Source organism: Lipophrys pholis (genome assembly GCF_963383615.2).
Source record: "Lipophrys pholis genome assembly, chromosome: 8".
NCBI classification, from domain to species: domain Eukaryota; kingdom Metazoa; phylum Chordata; class Actinopteri; order Blenniiformes; family Blenniidae; genus Lipophrys; species Lipophrys pholis.
The window spans coordinates 20,343,749-20,353,142 of NC_137630.1; the positions used below are offsets into that span (position 1 = coordinate 20,343,749).

Sequence of the window (9,394 nt, forward strand, 5' to 3'; positions counted from 1 at the left end):
TTCTCTTCAGGGTACTGTAAATGGCAGATGTCCCTGCCTTTGTCAAAGCTTTATTTAGCTCAAAGACAAATCACTCAATCTCCATCCAACGTCATTAAATAGTACTTATTACTCATTGCACAATGCACTGTACAGCTCAGTACGGGCTCAGGCAAATAACAGCAAAGTCATGGATTTAAATGACGATTCACAAGCAGCTATAATGTAGTAAAAAAAACCTAAAAAACAAGCAGATGATAAAAATACAACATTACATACAAACAGTCTGCATGTTCATGATTTGTATTGTCACAAAAGTGTGTGTGTGTATGTTGTCAGACACACACAAACACACACGCAAAACACTAGGATGATGGAGTCATGGAAAATGCAGCTGCTGGGTCGAGGCTTACTGTTGCAATCACACTTATTTTTAAACTTGCTGTTTGTGTCACTTCAGTAGGAGGAGAAGAGACGATGTGAAGTCACAGCCAAGCTTCTGGACTCTGTAGAGCCGCTGAAACATTTTGGCATCGTAAATGTATGTTTAGGTCCTGCCTGTACAGTAGTGTTGTATTGCCAGTCTGACACTGAGTATTTAAGAGCCTGGTGTAAATTTGTCCACAGTGTTGTGAGTGGACTAGTTGAGTTACTCACTTAATGTTTGTACTTCTAACTTTATCAGTTGTTTTTAAATGCAGTGAAATGTCAATGCAGGTAAAGTTGTTTGTGTGTGTGGACATGAAGATATATAAAATGTTATAGAAGTATTGGATAATGTATTTTTTTATTAGTTTTAAATACATTATATGTGAATATATAGATGTAGTCACAAATTAGTAAAATTAACAACACATTGTTTTTGTAGTTTGTATCCGAAAAGTTTGGAAAACGATGTAATTTTCATATCGGACCAGCAGTGGGTGCCGATGTTTGCGTTTGTATTGAAACCAAACACACGTTCACGCAGAGAACAATACGCTATGAACATTAATGATGGTGAGAACACGGACATTTGTATGGACAGACAGCGAAGTTGGATTACTATTATAGGTGACTCTCAATTGTAAACCTACCAAATCCCAGGAGTGATGTTATTGTCCATCTACCCGTGCATGTGCAGAATTACTATCTACTACAGCCGTGATGCGCGTGCGCAATAACTGTGTGCAAAAAGTTGTGTTTTCGCCTGCTTATACATCGACGGAGTCAAAGAGTTTTCAAAAAGTTCCGCCTTCGGCGCCGTTCTCAATAAGCTCCATTCTCTGTCGCTTCAACCGCCATTGTCATGGAAACGGGTTCCCAAACCACAATGAAAATTTTCTGTCACTTTAAAACGTTGTGTAAATGGGATTCCGACTAGTTCCTACGCAATGTGCTCCGACTGAACCTGATCTTGTGAAAAAATTTTAGACGCATCAAAATTTGGTACAATTCCACTTTTAATCCCATCTAAATTGAGAAAATAAGCCTTTCACTGATCCATCCTTTATACCCATTTTGTCTCAGTGAGTGTGGCAGTTGTTGGAGCTTCATTCAAGGACATGTCGCCAGTTCTTCACCAACACACACACTCCCACATGCAGCTAGAGTCTCTGAACAAGCTTATATTTTGATTGTGGGAGGAAGCTTGAGTCCATCCATCCATCCATCCATCCATCCATCCATCCATCCATGCATCCATCCATCCATCCATCCATCCATCCATCCAAATCCAACTGTGGACTACTAACCACCACTCCACCGTGCCAATCAGAAATGCCTTTGTATGTAATACAGCTTCATAACTTTACTTGCACAAATTTATTGAAGTTAGGTGACTTTTAAGCCCATTGAGTGACAGAGTGAGGAGGTATTTTGCTCAATCTGGGGAAATTATATTACAGGCTCACAGCTAAGTAAAGGCGAAAAAAATTAAATTAAAGTGGAGTCACTGACGCCTCAGGAGTCAACAAGGTTGGGTCCAGTCTCGAGCTTTAGGCAGAGAGTCAAAAACTCTAATTGGGGCATGTGGAGCTGTGAGTAGTTATGGTAATACGCAATCACCATAATAAGAACAACCTTAATATCCATAGAGAAATTGTACCCCGTGGCAACTTTTCTTATTTGACATGCGAGAAATGGAAGGATCATTCAGATGAGTGCAGTATGTGACTAAACAGTACCAGAAGTGTATGCTACAAGTTATTCAACTAAATCCCAAAGTTACACCTGAAAAACAAAAAAAACTCTGCTTTGGAATATATAGATTCTTTTTCAAACTGAAATGCTGCTGCGCTGCGGGCAATAAGCAGCCTTCAGGGTTCTCTCGAGTTCAGGAAAATAAAAAGCCCTGAGAATTTTTCTAAGCATCAGGATGTAAAGAGTCTGATGGAGTTAGCTGAAGGGCACCTCCACTTTGCAAATGAATGAACAAATAAACAACAGATGGGAAACACCGTATAGATATTATGGACCCGGTAGAATTAAAACAACAACAACAACAACAACAAACTGCTAAATTAATGACAAAAAAGGCCCAAATCCCCTCCACAAAATACAACAGATTTCCAACTAAATTCCCTGTTTGTTGCTGCTGATGACCGAAGCAAATGTTAACAAGCAGACTAAGGCCTTTATTTACAGCTGCTCCTTTAGACATCCCTCAAAAATATCACAATTTACCTCAGTTTGAAGTAAAAAAAAAAATAATAAAAAAATACTCATTGACACTTCATAATATGGTTTATTACCAATTTCAATACAAACATCTTTAATTCACTGTTGTGTCTTGTGACAGCAGTTGAATTCATTCTGTTGAGCATAGAAGGTTTCATTTGAATGTTTTGTTGTATTCCCTGCAGGTCTCAGCCAAGAGGTCGTCCTCCCTTATGTAAAAGTGAGTCAAACAGGGTTAATAAATGTCACAGAGCAGTGACAAATCCAGAGGTTAAGGCCCTACAACATGTCCTGATTCAGATCAGATGAAATGCTCTCACTCTCAAAACTCAAGCATTACAAGAATATTTGTGCCAAGAATTACATTGATTATGTAGATTTAAAAAAAAAAAAAGAAAGAAAAGAAATTTATCGTGAAGCTCACAATGATTTCAAAGATGATAAAGTTACTGTGATCAAAATGTGTTAACGGTGGGTTTTTATGTAGTAGGGCCAATGTTTCACCCGCGGTTTTCCAGACAGAGGAAAAACAAGGTTTTGAATCTGCTGTATCCAGCGTGAATTCAAAACATGCCATTAAACAATTCCAAAGATCATGTGTTATTTACAGAAAACACCAAGGTGTGACTGGCTTCTCTCCACTATCTTCATGATTGCTAACATTGCATAAAATGGTAAAAGTAAACAGGGAACGATCTGGGTTAGAAATGTCACATACTTTGCGGTGAGGAGCGATCACTTCAGAGCGTGGATGGTGATGCAGGTGAGGGAAGCCTGAGTAATGAGCTTTGTAAATAGACACATTTTTTTTTTTTTTTTTTTTTCTCCCCCACAGGGAAGACAAATTGACTTTGCCATGTGAAAACAGATCCTGTGTTGTCTCTCAGGGACTTTGTGACACAGGGGGTTGCATTTGTGTATAAAACTCTGCAGTGTAACTGTACACGTTCAAATAAACAATAGAGGGTGGAAGCAATCATTTGTGTTGTGATATTTGAGATAAGTCATGTTCCCATTGCAGCATTGTAGTTTAACTTAATAATAATAATAAACTCACACATTCTATAACTCTCACATATTATAAAAAGAAATCTGCAGCAATTGCTCTCATGTCAATGTGGCCAAGAAAATCTGTGGTGGCACAGAACCTTGTTGAATCTGTGCCACCAACAATGAAGACAGTTCTGAAGGTAACCTAACAAGGTACACCTTTTGTTTTTGGTCAGTTTCCCAGCAACATTTGTCTCCAGGAGTAATGTATCTGGGGAGTTATGAATTGGCCTCTACGGTATACTTTACTTTATTTTAACAAGACTGTACATTTAAACACAGCGTAAAGCATGTCTATGAAGTTAGTGTCAAGACATCTTTTATGGCATTTTAGGGTAGATGGCAACCTTTTACACCCACTGTCTTTTTTCCCCCCACTAAATGCTATTATATAATGTTGTTTCCACAGCATAGGGAATAACTATAATATAATCTGGAAAAACTGTACTTAAACCATATAAAGAGTAAAGAAAAGCAACCAACAAAAATGCACACAACAATTGTCCCTGCTTATCTTCATAATACTGCATTACCCCAAATCCCATATGTTCTTTACCATCAACATTAAATAGAAATGGCCACAGATTTTAAACTAATGCATCTAAAGCATTAGATGCACTAGTTCAAAACTTGCAAGGCAAGGCAGACTTATGCAAGGAAGGATTTTACGCCCCTCACTCATTATACATTCACCAAATCCAGCATCTTTTGAAGAGTTTAAAGAAATACCTGATGGCACAGAGCCTCACTTCCTGCTGACTGCAGTGTTTATGTCGCAGTGTTGCTTCAGACCAGACGTGGATGCATGTTGAAGAAACTTTACATGCTTTTTAATATATTACTTCATTTTTAGTTTAGGAAGTTTTCTTAACTTATAGGAATTTTTGAAAAAAATGAAGTGTACGTTTGAGATTTGGGATTCACAACAGCATCCAACAACCCTCAACTTAATAATGCAGAATGATATATGTCAGTTGAATGATAAAACCTTCTTACTCTGTATCTGACTGCACCCAGTATTAATAACACACTAACATTTGTGATTTTAATGCACACTCCAATAGCTTTTGTTGGATAATCAGTGGAAATTCAGCCAATATCTACTTTTTTTTTTACAAATATCCTCTTTACACCCGGCAGCACCGCCTATATAATGAAGGACGTTGCGTCAGTTTAAGAGTGAGGTAGTGACCCCGACTTCGACTTTGGGGAATGGTTGTTTTCGTAAGTCAATAGACAGATGACCCTCTCTGTAAAGTTATGCTCGGATGTATCAATTGTGTGTGTTGCCATCAACCCACACTGCAACTAAAATAATGATGCTCTTTCATTATGCAGTCCTACACTGTGGTAGTGACTTGTTTTCCTTTTTTTTTCTGTGTACTAAGATGAAGATAACGAGGCACATCTGAACAATGCATTTGTGCTCGCATGTACTTTTAAATGCATGCACCCCCGCCCACCCACGCACACAATCAAGCATATGCCCTTGATTGTTGTTCTTATATGTTCACTAATAATTTTACACATTATGCACATCTCTTTCCGTAACTTGTTATTGGCTATTTTGTCGTAACTACAACAACATATATTAGCCAGGAGCATAGGGTTTTATCTGGCACAAACCTGATGTAAGCACTATGGAGCACGAACCCCTGCGGCCACAGGGCAGTGGTCAATAAAACATCTCCTCCCTGATTCAAAGCTACACAGGAGTTCTCCTTCATTGGCTCCATAAATGTGATTAATTGGAGGCAGCATTTCAAATTCAATGGTGTGTCACTGACAAACGCTGTCCCACCCACAAGAATGGCAGCTGCTGCTCACTAGTGACACCTCTACATGGTCACACTGGGTTACAGCACGGACGAAATGTACATACATGTATACATTTCAAATGAATTCATATACTGTCGGTACACTCCTTTATATAATTTCTTAATGAATCATAAAATGTGCAGTCTCTCACCAGAGCCTAAAAGGGAATCGCCCTATCTGTGTGTTGAATCTGCTTCAATTAATTATTTAGTCAGTTAATCTGATGATCACTTTCTCCATTAGGTGCTTTATCATTTAGTCTGTTGAATGTCAGAATAAAGAGACAATAACAGAGCCATTATAATTCACCAGGTGACATCTCGAAATGTCTTGTTTTATCCTAATTAAGAATGCATTTGTGGGCCAATCTTTGTCAGTTTTCATTGTCATAGATAAGGAAGCAGATCCTGACGCCACGCAAGCTGGAATCAGCAGTAAATCTACATGTATCATGAAGGCTAATTTGAATAATTGCTCATTCCTTCTTGAAAATCAAGTAATTAATCATTAACTGACTCAAATGCTTTGTTTTGTCAGAACTGACAAAAGGCATTTCAGCTCCTTGATTGAGAATTGTTTCTTTTCCTTTTTTCTTGGTTCACTTAACAACTGTTTGTAACTAAATACTGCTTTTTTCACTAAAACTAGTCCGATCAGCCAGAGTAATATGACCACCTGTCTAATAGCTTGCTTAATGTTTTCTAGGTCTCCATTTGATTCTCAGATGCCACAACCCCGTGATGCACTGTGATAGCGTTCTGTCGAATTGGAGCGACAGTAGCTTGTCTGTTGGATTGCGCAAAATGGGCCAGCCTTCAAGCATTGATGAACATTGGACCTGGTTCACCACTTTCCCTCAGACCACGTGAATGGAATTAGAACAAGAACCAGTGATCACAGTCGGTCCCTCACTCAAACACATGAGCTCTGAGGACCAAATGTCCAGTTGCTACTTATTATCATTTACATGTGTGATGTTAAGATGAATTCACTGATATTCAAACCACCTGTCTGTTGCCATAATGTTCTGGCTGATCTGCAATCTTTCAGCTTTGTACAGCTCTTTGATACTTCCATGTTTTCAAAAAATAATACATGAGATACACTTTTGAACTGAACACACACACACACACACACACACACACACACACACACACACACACACACACACACACACACACACACACACACACACACACACACACACACACAGCAGCTGTTCAAGTTCCGTGCCTCCTGGAGACATTGTGATGACTAATGGCCATTACTGCAGATCTTAACACACCTGTAAATATACTTGTCTAACCCTTATCTAACCTGAGTCTAATCTCAAAACATCTCCACACAACAAGAAAGAAAAATCCTCCAGCTGTCCAGATTTTTTGTCCAAACAAGGTCTGCAAGTTCCCTTAATGTGAGTGTGTGAACAAATCTACATCGCTAATATCAAAATCAGCTCATGTCAATGGCAGACGCACACAAGCAAACCAAATAGTTCTGCGAAAGCCTTTGTTACATGCAGAACATCACTTGTTTCTCTCATGTATTGTGGCTCAGTGCAGTCTTTGCTCCCGACAATATTTTGTTCAGGACACATTTGTGGTTCAGAACATCACTGTGAATCAAGGACGACTTGACAGAAAGCAGTGTGCTTTACATATTTTCTACAGCAATCTTGGCAGCAGGGCATGACAAGGCTTGTGTCTAATGATAGATATTGGATGTGGACTGCCTAATTATTATAATGGCTTGTAGAGCCAGTGAAAGATATCAGCAGCATATAGGATGTTTGTATGTCTGGCTCTCTGCCTAACAGGATACATACTGTTTACTGAACATTCTCCCCCCAAATAATCACATGGCCTTTTGAAGGGCAATTGATATGTGTTTTTTTTGTCCTTTCATTTGTCCTGCCGTATCAAATTTACAGTCACGTTGTATGACAGCTCTGTCAAACTTTCTTGTTTTATAGAAAAGCTTGAGCCATACGTTCCTCATGATGAATTTTTCCACTGTGATGGACTAAGACTTATAAAATGGTAGGCTTTGCTTACTTGGGTGTTATGAAACAGCCGGAGAAACCTTTATTGAAACTGAGCAGAATCAATGAGGGAAATTCAATTACTTGCTCAATTCAGACTACAATTTGTTTAGTCAATTAGACTGTTTATGGAGGATAAAGCCACCGTCTGCAGCACATTAATACTCATGAAGAGCTTTAGTTCCTGTGTCTATGTTATATAACGTGCTAAAACAGTACGTGTGTCTGTTTAGGAACACTGCTGAGGGAGTACAGATTTTGAAGAATTGAGCTCATTACTGGTTTGAATCTCTGGACCGCTTTTAGTGGGAAAAGTGGAAGCCATGGCTTGTCCTCACTGTTGTACCTGTGAGTCCTGGACCAAGTTCCTTAAAAACCAAATAACTCTAGTGTAGCCACACACTGTCCCACCAAATGCTTCTTGACGATGGGTTAAATAACGTGGAACAAACCTTTCTGTCTTTCTTTCACTGCAACCTTTCTCTTTTTCTCAGAAAAGTCTTTTCCTAAAGCGAGTCATAGGGATTGAGTAGTTAATTAAAAACACCTTCATCAAAGCTCATGGTTTCCAAGTTTTAACTACATTACCAATTTGGACAAACATACAGTACAATACAGTATGTTGTGTCACGTGTGTATTCCCAGCGAGAAGTCCACATCGCCGACTCCCAGTAACCTCAACTCGATAAACTGTACAGTCTGTATGATCAACACTATGGACAATGCAACCTTTCACACCGGTGTGCTCCGGGAATGCCAAGACATGGTCAAGGGAGATGAAAACAATCATCTGACAGCCTTTTTCACTGGTGACACACTCAAAAGGCAATTACACGTGACCAAGAGCCGTTGAGAGATAACACATGGGGTCAATGCATAAAATAATCTAATCCATCAAGGCATTTTCATAAATGAAGCAGGTCAAACCAGACACAATAAACAGTGAAACTGGAGCGGTGAACAAATGCAATGTGATATGTGTTACATTCAGCTCCACAGCGGCTCCTTTAAATTGGCCAAGCATGCTTTAGTTAATGAAACTTTATTTAGATCCAGAGGAATTTTTGCAATTATTATACATTCACGTATAAACATTTACATCAGAAAGTAAACAGCGTAACTTTAGAGAAAATGTCACACAGAGTGAGCAAAACACTTCATCTTGCTTACCTTAATGAGAGGGTATGCCAGAGTTGGCTGGGGATCATGGGTGGAGAGTCAAGTCCAGAGCGAAGCTGTTCAAATCTTCCCTCGTGTGGCAGTAGTATAACCAGTACTGTTGAGCTCAGACCTGAGCGGAGCCGCTGGGAAACTCTGCTGTGTACTACGCACTCAGGCGCTCTCGTCATGCAGCCACTGAGCAAGAGGATCCACTCACAAGTCGGCAGCTGCCTGGCAGCTGTGCTCAGGGAGATCCAGGAGGCGACGGATCGAGACAGACAAGCTGCTGGTCTCTGCTCTCTCCTCCTCTCCTCCTCTTCTCCTCTCCTCTGTCTCTAAGTCTGCAGCTCTCACTCTCTCTCCACTCTCTCCCTGTTTCGCTGGTCCTCTGCTCTCCCTCTCCACTTAAATCTCTGTCTTGTACACACATACATTCCCCACACTCCATCCCCTTTCTCTCTCTCTCTCTCTCTCTCTCTCTCTCTCTCTCTCTCTCTCTCTCTCTCTCTCTCTCTCTCTCTCGCTCTGTCACTCTCTCTCTCTCCCTCTCCCGCCCTCTCTTTTCTCCCCCTCGCTTATTCCCTTTCTCACAAACACACACAAACACACACACCTCTGTCAGTGTCAGCTTTCATTCTTAAGATTTTTTCTTTCCTCAGACAGCATGCTCATACTCATAGTTCCCAC

General features: G+C 39.9%; 1 protein-coding gene across 1 annotated transcript in view; it reads right to left on the reverse strand.

Moving 5' to 3' along the window:
* The window catches only part of opn7b (opsin 7, group member b), a 55,806-nt gene extending 46,705 nt beyond the window's left edge, over positions 1–9,101 (reverse strand). Inside the window, exon 1 of the mRNA XM_080470283.1 lies at positions 8,717–9,101. The gene's annotated coding sequence lies outside the window, so the exon portion shown is untranslated. The remainder of the gene's footprint in view (positions 1–8,716) is intronic.
* Positions 9,102–9,394: the final 293 nt, after the last annotated feature.